This window comes from Lepidochelys olivacea, assembly GCF_965140295.1.
Source record: "Lepidochelys olivacea isolate rLepOli2 genome assembly, chromosome: 1".
Lineage (NCBI taxonomy): Eukaryota > Metazoa > Chordata > Testudines > Cheloniidae > Lepidochelys > Lepidochelys olivacea.
The window spans coordinates 73,016,816-73,030,623 of NC_140411.1; positions in this window are offsets into that span (position 1 = coordinate 73,016,816).

Below are 13,808 nucleotides of genomic sequence, written 5' to 3' on the forward strand. Positions count from 1 at the left end.
GGGTGGTGATACCAGGACTGAAATGTCTAAGGAAACTGCTGTTCTAACTTCTTGTTAGCCAGTGCGGTGAAACAGAAGTTTACTTTTGTTGCTTGTTTGATATGTCTCATGGGAGAATAACATCCAGTTTTGGGCTCTATCTGCCCTATTTCTCAGCAGTTTGTCCTGAAATTGGTATTCTCAGTTGTGACCCACCGAGGCACAGTTCATCATCGTCATGTTCCCATTATGCCTGTGGCATTTAGGGGAGTGACAAAGCTCCTCCACTCCTCTCTGTGTCTGGCAAGTCTTTCAATGGTTCCCTGGCTATGCCCCAGGTTTTTCAGCTCGGCTTCCGCAGCTCTTCACCATGTTGTTTTCGGGAGGCCTCATTTTTGCTTGCCTTCTGGTGTCCATCTTATTGCTACTCTGGTGATGGAATCAGTTTCCATCTGAAGCACATGGCCAATCCATCTCCAATGTCTCCTGGCAATGATGGTGCTCATATCCTCTTGGCTGCACTGTATCAATAGATCTTTGTTTGAGATTGTTCTGGGCCAAAAGATACTGAGGCAGGTTGTATGGAATGAAGACAGTTTGGACAAGTCATACTTTCTTATTCCCCAGCATTCTGTACTATAAAGTAATGTTGAAAGTATGCAGTTCTCATAAATCTTTGTTTTTTCATGTTGATGATTTCCTGACTGTATTTAAACTCCTGAAGGTGTTCCTGGATTTAGTGATTTTGTTCCACATGTCCTGGCTTGTTCCACCATCCTGGCTGATGGTGCTGCCCAAGTATGTGAAAGTTTCTACATTGGTGAGAACATAATTCTCTATCTGTACTGGTGATGGTGAGGCAATATTAAGGTCATGATGTCTGTCTTATTGCAATTGATTTTGAGTCCAATTTGCTGGCTGAATGCATTGAGTCAAGTTGTTTTTTTCTTGTATATGGTGTTGGCTATGTGATAGCAGACTGAGATCATCTGCAAAGTCTAGATCTAAAAGGAATGAGAAGGGTGTCCATTTAATGCCTCTTGGTATGTCTTCTGTTGTATGTTGTGTTACTCAGTCAATGGCAATATTGAAGAGGATTGCAGACATGACGCACCCCTGAGGTACTCCCATTTTGACTTCAAAACTGAGCTCATTGTGATCAACACTGCATGTAAAGTTGAAATAAAAACATGTGATGATGTTGATTATATGGAGAGGGATTCCATATGCCTGCAGATCCTGTGAATGCTATCAAAAGCCTTCTCAAAGTCTATGAAATGTATGTAGAGTTGCCATTGCCATTCTAAGCATTGTTCTATTATGTTTCGTGGAGTGAAGATCTGGTCTGTGCATCCATACCCTTTCCAAAAACCAGCTTGTTCTTTTCTGAGAATGCTATCAACTGTGTCTGATATACGCTGGACTATGATCTTACACAATACTTTGCTTGGCACAGATAAAACTTATAACGCCAGTTATTACAATCACCGAGAGTTCCTTTCTTTTGTATATTCACTATAACCCCATTGGTCCACTCATCTGGAACTTTTTCCCTTTCCCAGACTGATGTACATAAAGGGGCCAGCATAGATGCTGTTAACTCAGTATTTACCTTGAACAATTCTGTAATCAAGTTACCCTTTGCCGGAGCTTTCCCATTTTTAAGGATTTGATGGCATGAATGATCTCTTCCTTAGTTGGGGTGTCTGTGTTGATATCAAGATCATCATATGCCTCTTGGATGCCACGGTTACAGATCCCTACATTCTCAATTGCCAAATTCCCTTTTTTCCATCCATAAAGAAATTCCTCAGCACCACTTTCCAGCCATATGGTATTATGTGATTCCTCAGTTCTAGCACTTTGCAGGGATTTGACCAAATTCTCTAATCAAATCCTATGTGTTCCAGAGGTTCCAAAGTCAGAGATGCCTTTGGGTGCATTCTCCATAATCACAGGAGGTGAGGGGACAAGTCTCCAGACTCACAAGATTGGAAGAGAGCAACTAGACCTTTTAAGTCTCTGAGTTAGAAATTAACAAAGATAGAAATCTGGAGGTCAGGGGAAGGAACTGGATATTTAGCAAAACATTTTCAATAAATTTAAAAGATGTTTTATTTGTGGGTCAGCCAGATTCTTATTTTTCACTGAACTGGTTTGATCATCCCTTATTAATAAAACTATACAGGAAAAACATATCCTGAAGATGCTGCAACAGGATCTAACCACGATAGAAATAAAACAAATACCAAAAAGTTGACGAACAGCAAGCGTAAGAGACTTTGACAAGTGTAACTGTGAAAAGTAAATGCAGGTACTGTGAAAAACAAATATGGATAGTGTGACAGATGCAAAATATGGAAGTAAGTGACAAGTACAGCTACTAAACTTCCACAAATAGAGATAATGTCATAATGATCAAAAGAGAACTTGGCAAACATAAAAGACAATATAGTTGTGAAGTAAACAAAGCAAATGATCCTGATGTAAACTCAAAACCAGACCCTGGTTTCAGAACAAATTTAGCAGAAGCAGCAGCTGTATTATATAAAAGTGTCTTTGCCGGTAGCAAGGATAGAAGCTTACACAGCACACAAGTGGGAGATAAAAAGGAAATGAAATAGAAATGCCTTCAAAATGTATACCATTGAAGTACAAAGGAATAAGGTCATGGCATATGAGACTCATAATGGCAAAGTACATATGAGAGGCCATTGTGCAACTACACCTCTGACCCCTTACATCATTGCATTGACATTGATGATTTTGCTAGTCTCCAACAATTAGAGGCAGCCAATTAACTTTGTTGAACTATTGGAATGTTAGCTGTTCTTTCAAATGACCCATCATTATTCTTTCAACTAATCCATCATAAAAAGGATCGCAAAAAGCGATTTTATTTGCTTTAAGTATATTTTAAAATAATCCATGTCACTCAAAATCTTTCCAATCAGGAGTTTAATAACAAATGCTATCTGGGCCAGCCAAGATATAGTCACTCTGTAACCCACACAATTAAGGTATTTCTAAGTCATTTATCATTTTGGTGTCAAAGCATCAAGGTAGACAAAATTTTGCAATGTGATGTACCAGCAAAAAGGACAATTACATGTTAGGCTGCATACTCAGAGGCCTTATGATATGGAACAGGAAAGTAATGGTCCCTTGCTAATCAGTTCTGGGTGCCCTGCACTGAGATATGGACTATATGAGGATACCACTTCACTCATAACTATATTTATTTCACCCATCCTCATTTCAGTGTGCTTTTGGGATTTGATGAAAGGTTATTAGGGTCCATATTCTGCAAAACAATGATTGCTACACTTACGGAAGTGTAAACTGGAAGCCAAGAACATTTTTGAGTATGATAAGTGGTACAAAATGTGGGGTAGTGAACATATCTCTCGGCTTATAAGCTTTCCTACCCATTCAACAGCCAGAAACTCATATGTTTTATTTCAATTGTTGGCACATTGTAAACTTTTTTTTATTTTAAAAAAATCAAAGGAAATCTTGAAACAAAAAGTTGTTTTGAATTAAAAAAAAACAGAACATTTAAATGTTTTCAGAATTTTTGGTTTTAGGGTTGTTTATTTTTTTGACTGAAACAATTTGTGAAGTCAACATGAATTTGTAAATTGTATGTTCGACACAAATCTGCGTTTTTCACTGAAAAAAATCAGTTTAGATATTTCATCCGCATCTACATATGTGTCCAAACAACATGTCTCTGTCTCAGATCCACTTTGTAACCAAGGACCTCGCTAATTCAGGAAACTGAAGGGAAAAACATCCTTCATTGCAAATCACAGAAGAATATGCCATTTCTTCTGACAGAGTGACATGTCTACATACTGAAGACTCAAACAATTAAGGAGAGAAAGAGTTTGCTTTAACTTTTCAGCACTGCGTGTTGTTGCACAGTAAATGACAGTTTAATAGTATCAGTCACAGAAGTGGGGGACACATAAACTACACACTATAAATGACAAATGAAATTCAGTATTGATAAATGCAAAATAATGCACATTGGGAAACATAATCACAACTATATATATACAATGATGAGGTCTAAATTAGCTGTTACCACCCAAGAAAGAGATCTTGGAGTCATTGTGGATAGTTCTCTGAAAACATCCACTCAGTGTGCAGCAGCAGTCAAAAAAGCAAACATAATGTTGGAAATCATTAAGAAAGGGATAGATAATAAGACAGAAAATATCATATTGCCTCTATATAAATCCATGCTACACCCACATCTGGAATACTGCATGCAGATGTGATCGCCCCATCTCAAAATAGATATATTGGAATTGGAAAGGATTCAGAAAAGGGTGACAAAAATTATCTGGGGTATGGAACGGCTTCCGTATAAGGAGAAATGAATAAAACAGGGAATTTTCAGCTGGAAAAGGGATGACTAAGGGGGATATGATTGAGGTCTATAAAATCATGACTGGTGTGGAGAAAGTGAATAAGGAAGTGTTATTTGCTTCTTCTCATAACACAAGAACTAGGGGCCACCAAATGAAATTAATAGGCAGCAGGTTTAAAACAAACAAAAGGCAGTATTTTTTCACACAACTCACAGTCAGTCTGTGGAATTCTTTGCCAGAGGATGTTGTGAAGTCCAAGACTATAACGGGTTAAAAAAGAACTAGATAATTTCATGGAGGTTAGGTTCATCAATGGCTATTAGCTAGGGTTGGGATGGTGTCCCTAGCTTCTGTTTGCCAGAAGCTGGGAATGGGCGACAGGGGATGGATCACTTGATGATTACCTGTTGTGTTCATTCCCTCTGGAGCACCTGGAATTGGCCACTGTCAGAAGACACGACGCTAGGCTAGATGGACTTTGTTCTCACCCAGTATGGCCGCTCTTATGTTCTTAAAAGTTTTTAAAATAGTTTTGCAAACACTTCTATACCTAAAGCATTAGAACAGGGCTTAAAGTCAACAAGGAACTGTGAACCAAAACTCTCTGAACTACGCCATCAATATGTTAATTGGTTTGTCTCCATGTATATATCCTTCCTACTCACTTATAGCTAAGCTCTCAGTTTAACTTGTCCTACTGTTTTTAACTGTCTCCTTGGTTAGTTATTCCCATATATCTATAGTTACTCACTTCCATTTAAGTTCTTTCCACCTACTTCCTTCTCCAATCCACCACCATTTTTTACTAGGTCAAATTCTGTTTTGGTGTCATTCTGCTGACCAATCAAAGCATAAAAATGTGGTATATCAAAAAAGGTATATCATATAAAAAACCTTCACATTTCACACACACACACACACACACACACACATATATACGAAACTACTTTTTTTACACTAATTTGGTAAATAACCTCAAGTTAGTTTCAAGTGAAGAAAAAGGGGTGCAATTTTGCTCTCACCATTAATTGTAGACAAAAATGCTACCACTTCGTTATCACACTACCTTATTTTCAAGGTGTCTAAATGCTACATTTACAAACATAATTAAATGAGGGTGCAAAATTGTGCTAGAATGGAAGATTTGTTTTTACAAAAATTCAGAGCTTTTATTAAAATTAGCTACTATAAAAGTACAGTAACAAACTTCCATCAAACATTTTATGAAGATTTTTAGTATGAGGATTTAATGCACATGCATGAGAGTCTCATTAGGTCAGTAGAACATGCTGTCTTTGAAGGAGATCAAAAAGGTCTATTTACAATAACATGCATATTAGGGAATCCCTGAACAGACCTTGTCAGTGTATGACACAATGGTTCCAAAGGAGCTAGTACAGGTCATCATGTCAATAACTGTGTATTGCTTCAGAGAAATAGGGGGAAATTACTGCGAGTGGAACCAGAGCAACTATCATATCTGAAACTTTTATAAAATGGCAAAAAGTCACATTTACTTTTAAATCCGCATCAATTTAATGTCAAAGACTATACCCAAGCAGCACTGTCTCTTGCCTATTGCAAGTCAGCAACAGACACATGCTCAGCTCCAAAGCCACTTTTTCCTCTTGCTGCCCACTAAGAGCACAGCCTTCTATTCTACCCTCTTCTCCCTGTCTAAAGCCATGTGTGGAACGCAGTCGCTTCCGGTTGTTAGACAGCAATGCCAGCCAAAGCTGCCACCTCCCATTATACAGAATGAGAGTTCTTGGGCTGTCTATGGATGACAAATAACAAACAAAAGGCAACAGTCCTTCTTCTGATGCTAACTGCCACTGTGGCAAGTTCTAAACATCAACGTGTAGCATCTTTCATGCAGAATAAAATAGCCACAAAGATCTTAATTCCACATTAACATGCTCATCAAATTAATCCCATATATGTAGGTTTGAAATACGAGAAGGCAAAGAACTGATGTATTGGGCTAAAATCTCCCCTGGCTTAATCAAACCACATCTCATGTGTGGAGTATCTAAGCACTGATGTACTAGCCACATGTATCTGTCCTAACACACCTTTTGGAAAATACTGGTGAATGACTCAAAATAGATCCAGTTTTAAGCAGGAGTTACTCCTGTTCCCACAATGATTTTTGATTTTCAATGCCTATGCATGTGCTGATATGATATCATTATCCAGCTCCAGGTGTTTCCATTGATTTTAGGCTCAGTGACAGACATAAGCCAGTCCCCAGTGAAGACCTGATCTTAGGAAATACTGAGCACTACTGCACAGGAGGTGATGAGCACCTTCTACTTATGTAGAAGCCAAAGAGGCACTCAGAAGCTCCCACCATCCAGTTCCTAAACAATGGTGATCAAACCAAGGTCCTAAAGAAATTTGTTCACTGTGTTCTTTTCCCTTTCAAAATTATTCTCTGTCAGCTTGCTAATAGTAAACCATTCGTGTAATAGTCTACTTGCAGGGTAGGTACAATATAAAGAAGTTATCCATGCCTGTAACTGATATATGCTGTGTTTTTTCTTAAGTATTAATCCCTTCCATATGTCTTTAGCCATTCTAACCTATCCACTTTCCACACTATGGGTATTCAGAAATTTGATCCAGGGTGTAATTTGCCAATTTTCATCACTCTTTGTGGCTTTCTGAAGTGAACTACTTTCTTAGAACATTTGCCCAGGGTAGAAATTTGCCATTATGTTCATAGAGCCATAGAAGTACTCATTTGCTGAATACAAACTGCACAACCTAAGGAGCTTAACAAGTTTAAAGTGGCAATGAAACTTTGCCATTTCCCAATAAGTATCAAGGAAAAAAACTCAGAACAAAACAAAACACATCCCAAACAGACAATGGAATACACTGTAGCACATACAGGATTAAAATAAATGTTATTTGCAATGAAACTAATAATTTCTTAGGGGGTTATTATATGGTGGGGTTACGGTTTTCAACTTCTTAATACCTTTTAATTACAAGCCTCATCCTGCTTCCTGATTGAAAAAAGTAGACATTAAATGACTGATTCTCATTTATACTCAGGCTCCTTTACATCACTCTGGAAGTGTAAAAAGGTGTTTATCTTGTCACAGCAGTGTAAAAGGGCTAGTGTGTAAATAAGAATCAGGCCTCAGGAATCAAGACTGACTTCAAGGGAGGTAGAATAAAGATAATGTAGAGGACTTTCTAAAAATCCCATCTGAAGTATCAGGAAATTAATAATTTTTTGAACTGCTGCTCTCTCATCATCTTTTTATATCTAGCTGAAATCCACTTAGCATGTTTTATAACATCAATCTTTTCCCCCTTCATTAATTAATATTACTATGCAATTAGGAAGCCCAAAGAAATATTTTGAAATAGTTAATTCCTTTGAAATTGAGATTTGCCGCTGGTTGTTAATTAATAAATTGATCGTTAATTCTAGGCAATTACTGATTTGGGGCAGAAAAGTATTTTTCAGTAAACCCATACTCCCACAGACAAGATGTGCATCCATTTTAATAATTTCCAGCAGAAATCAGTCAGATTGAATAAATCCTTTCATATCAGAATGTTTGTTTTAGGTAAATAATCTTAGTTTGGGTTGGGTTATTGTGTTTAACCTTCATCTAGATCAGGTATACTTTATGTAGAGGTATATTCTTTTCCTCATTTCAGATGTAAAACTGAAGTTCAGACCACCTATTGTCATTAATGCCCCTGTGGAACCATTATCAATGCAGTCACTGGCATAGCTTGATCGGAATTTGGGTACATATATCCTGCTAACTGAAATTCCCTCAGGAACTCTCCATTTCCAACTTCAAAATATATAAAAATTAATACAAGTTATTCAGAATGGTGAAAAGTAGGGATCGGGAAGAGTATGGTGACTAGAGGTCCAGATTTTGCTTGCCCTTTTGTAGCATTAAGTTTTGAGGGAAACTCAAGGGATCTTTTCCATATATGCAGCCTGTATAAGACCTAGACAAAATCACAGTCCCAGGGCTCAAGGAAGCACAGCTTTTTCTTTATCCCTAATGTGCCCAGCACAGCGAAAAGGAGCAGGAATGGGTGGTGATGAGATGGAGTCATGTCTTCCTTCCCTTCCACCCAAGGCACACTATTCTTTGGAGAGGGACTAGCATGCAGGGAGGAGAAGACTGCACCTAACAATGATGTGTAGTAGTTAATGTGTTCCCCTGAACACACTGGGAGCTCCAAGAGTTATTAAGTAATTTAAATGTGGGAAGAAATTTCCAGATGGTAAAGGCATTCCATAGTTGACCATTATGTTATTTCTTGAACCTACCTCTGAAAGATCTGATTCTGACAGCTGTCCAGTGACAGGACACCGGACTCTATGGACCATTGGTTTGAAGTGATATGGAAATTCCTGTTTCCTGTGGGATAGAATGTCTCTGCTTCTCTTTAAGGCATGGTTTGGACCCATAAAAGGAAAAAGGAATTGCACAATCCTTATGCGGGGACAGTATCTCTCTCTTTTAGCAAGCGTGTCATCTGAACAATAGAATCCCCAGTGCTGAGTGAAGTGAGAATCAAACTGCAGGCCCATGCTGAGGGCAAAGGTAACTGGATTGTGGCAGGAGCTCCAAATAGTGTCACTAGTTGTGCAATATCTGAGCAGGTAATGGGGAAAGGTAGTCTCTATGCCACTCACAAAAGAAGAGTCTGTCTGGTGGAAGATGTAGAATGCTGGCTAACTATAAGGAAGATAATGATGCAACACCGTGTGGTTGTGTTGATGGATGCTCAAAATCTTACAATTATCTCATGTTCCCATATGTGTCGGGATCAGGAACCTACAACTCCATGAATCCTCCTTCCCATTTGCTGCTGCATGCCAGTAGGTGACTAAAGTTGAATTGCCTGCTACTATGTTATACATAAACTGAAGCTTCCTCTATTACTTGAGATCTATATTAAATATTTGGGTTTTTTTTATTACTGCATTCATTCTGTATTGTGTAGACAGTTAATGAAAAAGTGTTGAATCACCCCAAAAATCCCAGCACAGAAGGAAACCTCCATGCTCAAATCTCCTATTTTCTGGGCAGAAGGGAGTTTACGCTTATACAGTCCCAATTCAGAGATCTGTGTATGTGGAAAGGTGGGCTAGGCAGGAGATGGATGAATCAGCTTTTTTAGTAAATGCAACTTTTTAGTGGGTGGGGAGGATCCAAAGTCAAGGGTTGGATATCATCACTGCCAGAGAACAGAGGGGGGAAAAAGCTTTTCCATACATAATCATGCTGCAATATTAATAGCCAGTATTTTACATCCTCCAGGGACACATGAAAGATATGTTTCAGAGTAGCAGCCATGTTAGTCTGTGTCCGCAAAAAGAAAAGGAGGACTTGAGGCACCTTAGAGACAAACAAATTTGAGCATGAGCTTTCGTGAGCTACAGCTCACTGCATTGGGTGCATTCAGTAGAAAATACAGTCGGGAGATTTATATACACAGAGAACATGAAACAATGGGTGTTACCATACCCACTGTAAGGAGAGTGATCTGGTAAGGTGAGCTATTACCAGCAGGAGAGCTGGGGGGACGGGGGAAGCTTTTGTAGTGATAATCAAGGTGGGCCATTTCCAGCAGTTGACAAGAACCTCTGAGGAACAGCGGGGGGCGGGGGGGATAAACTGGGGAAATAATTTTACTTTGTGTAATGACCCATCCACTCCCAGTCTTTAGTCAAGCTGAAGTTAATTGTATCCAGTTTGCAAATTAATTCCAATTCAGCAGTCTCTCCTTGGAGTCTGTTTTTGAAATTTTTTGTTGAAGAATTGCCACTTTTAGTTCTGTAATCGAGTGACCAAAGAGATTGAAGTGTTCTCCAACTGGTTTTTGAATGGTATAATTCTTGACGTCTGATTTGTCATTTGATGTTTGATTTGTGATTTGATTCTTTTTCGTGGAGACTGTCCAGTTTGGCCAATGTATATGGCAGAGGGGCATTGCTGGCACATGATGGCATATATCACATTGGTAGATGTGCAGGTGAATGAGCCTCTGATAGGGTGGCTGATGTGAGTAGGCCCTATGATGGTGTCCCCTGAATAGATATGTGGACACAGCTGGCAACAGGCTTTGTTGCAAGGATAGGTTCCTGGGTTAGTGGTTCTGTTGTGTGGTGTGTGGTTGCTGGTGAGTATCAAATCAGCCACCCTATCAGAGGCTCGTTCACCTGCACATCTTCCAATGTGATATATGCCATCATGTGCCAGCAATGGCCCTCTGCCTTGTACATTGGCCAAACTGGACAGTCTCTACATAAAAGAATCAGTGGACACAAATCAGTCATCAAGAATTAAGTTAGGCTTGACTAAAGACTGGCAGTGGATGGGTCATTACACAAAGTAAAACTATTTCCCCATGTTTATCTCCCCGCCCCCGCTGTTCCTCAAAGGTTCTTGTCAACTGCTGGAAATGGCCCACTTTGATTATCACTACAAAAGGTTTCCCCGCCCCCTCAGCTCTCCTGCTGGTAATAGCTCACCTTACCTGATCAGTCTCCTTACAGTGTGTATGGTAACACCCATTGTTTCATGTTCTCTGTGTATATAAATCTCCCCACTGTATTTTCCACTGAATGCATCCGATGAAGTGAGCTGTAGCTCACAAAAGCTTATGCTCAAATAAATTTGTTAGTCTCTAAGGTGCCACAAGTCCTCCTTTTCTTTTTATGAAAGATACGATTCTTCCTTTTGTTATAGACATACAACAACCATTTATGAACCGCAATGGAATGTGAGATATGAGACCTCAAACCTGCTAATGGGTAGGACTAAATATTTCCCATCCTGTATTGCAGGCCAGGATAAATAAATCTGTGGGGAAATACTGCAAGGTACCATTTATATATGTAATATGACAGCTGTTTGAAGCTGCTTAGAAAATTGGAATGGTAGAATAAATCCTGGTGGTGATGGTTTAGTGGGCAGAAAGCAGGTAAGGCAGTCACAGGTGCATGATAAATGCAATTTGTCACATTGTTCTGCAGTTTATCACATGGATAGTTTCACTCCATGTGTAGTAGAGAGAGACACATATAGGGAAGCCAGACACTTGTGCCAGCCTAGCTAAAAGGGAGAGTTTTGTTTTGTTTTTTAATCCCTAATATAAACCACAAACTTCACTTTAGCTGCTATAGGAAAACATCTTTAAAAATAAAAAAACACCTCAATTACCTTTAGGGGGAAAAAACAATGGGTTTACATCAGAGGAAAAGGATTCATGAATTCAAAGTAGTTTTGCCAATACAAAAAGTAGTTGGCGGTTCACAAAAACCTTAATATTCAGGAGATTAACTCACCCCTGTGTACAGTGCACGTGAACTGAGAACACTGTGGGCAAACACATAATAATACTTATCATTATAATATAATACGTGCAAGGTTGCTAGGAATACTTACCTTTGACTGTCCTTATTTCTGCAATTAAAATCTCATTGTTAACATTACATTAACTGCTAGATTTGCATGTGATTATCCGAAACTATATGGCTTAGGTAAAAATATCCTTTTCTTCCTGTAAACACAATTTTATAATGATCTTTTCTTAGATTTACATTGCACCTCACATAACTTTTAAGCTTATATACATAACAGTACATATCATGGCTGATTTAACCTTCTGAATACACACACAGTTTGGTCAAAATGGCAGAACAGCTAGGTGGTAACATTTTTTTGTTTTGGCTCAAACCTTTCCCTTTGTTGTGATAAAATGCAGGTAATATACCTTCAGACACACTAGTGCTGATTTAATTTCTATCCAGAACTGGTCTCAAGTGCAGTCTATATTTCATTTCTAGAAAAGGAGTATTTTCTCCAGAGCAGTTTTTTGATTGAATTGCTATCCCTTTCTTAGCAATTTTTGACAGTGAAAGATTGGTATGTTAAGGAAGAGAGTACATTAGCATGTCGGCAGAGCTGATTATCATAGTTCTGAATTATCCAAAGTATTCTGATCAAAACAGAGTAGAAATGTAAATGGTGCTAATTATACACTGAAATTAAACTGCTGTAGTATTATTAACCTCCATGAAAGATAGATAATGGACAAGAATTAAACTATATGAAAACTAAATATATGTCCTAAAAATAAGTAAATAGCTCATTTTATTATATGATCACTGATCAGTTTAATAAAAGAACCATATTATATAAGTATAAAAAAAGAAACTACAAAACTTCTGCCCCCTGACTGCACTTACTTAACATTTGATATATCATTCACTCAAATCAAATGCATACAAATAAAATCCATCAATCTTAAAATTTGAAGGAATGGAAATTTCACATGAGTTATTCATAATGGAAGAATGACTTAGCTGCTGATTGTCACTGTTGTAAATTTCTGAAAGAAAATTGTTCAGTTTAGTTAATTTCTTTCTGGAGAGAAAGTAGCTTTTTATTGATTATATAGACTTATACTACAAAAATATAGACTTATAGCTACAAAAAGAAGAATACAGAATAATTGTAGATCAATTTATGATCCTTTGTCTAAAATGAGTACCACTAGGTTTATTAAAAGTAAGTATGATAACATGGCTGACCCCCCAGCATTTTATGTTTATGTAACGTATTTAATCATAATTTGAAGTGGACTTTTTTTTAATACCACTTGATGCATAAATTCATTAGGGAAGTAGCAATTAAGCTGAATAAGTTTAATGAGGTGTGATAATATGCAATGATTCCAAACTGCCACAGGGTGGTAGAAGATGCACTTTCCACAACATTTATCTAATTTGCAGAACTAACTGCTTTGCTACACTTCTACCACATTCAAATCCCCTATTAGAATATGTGTCTTAGTGCTCAAAAAGTGTGAATAAAATCTAAGATTATTCTTGTTCCACATCTACAATGAAATTGGGCTGAACTGATTCAAAAACTTTGAACAGGTGTGTTCCAAGGTACATTCTCGGCTATTACATCGGAAATGGTCAAATATGAATAATTTAATGATCACAAATTTATAAAAACAATGAAGAATCTGGTGGCACCTTAAAGACTAACAGATTTATTTGGGCATAAGCTTTCATGGGTAATAAAAAAACAACACTTCTGCAGATGCATGGAGTGAAAATTCATACTAAATTTATACTCGGTTAAGAATAAAAAATGCATTGTTCATACATTCTAATATAATATATGTCGATCTGTACAAAGTAGCAATGGTTACACAGATTCATGTAAACCCATTCATGTAGCAAGGATAGGTTTAGAAAAGAAACTGGCTACTGTGGAAATGTCCAAACTCTATTTGCTTGTGTAGGTCTAAAGACTAATGAAGTGTATGTGTTGAAATTGAGGGTTGAAATGTATAGCATATCTGATGCACAGATGTTTTTTATGCAATCAGCCATGACAATAGAGAGGACGAATAGCACCCAGAAGAAAAACTGAATCA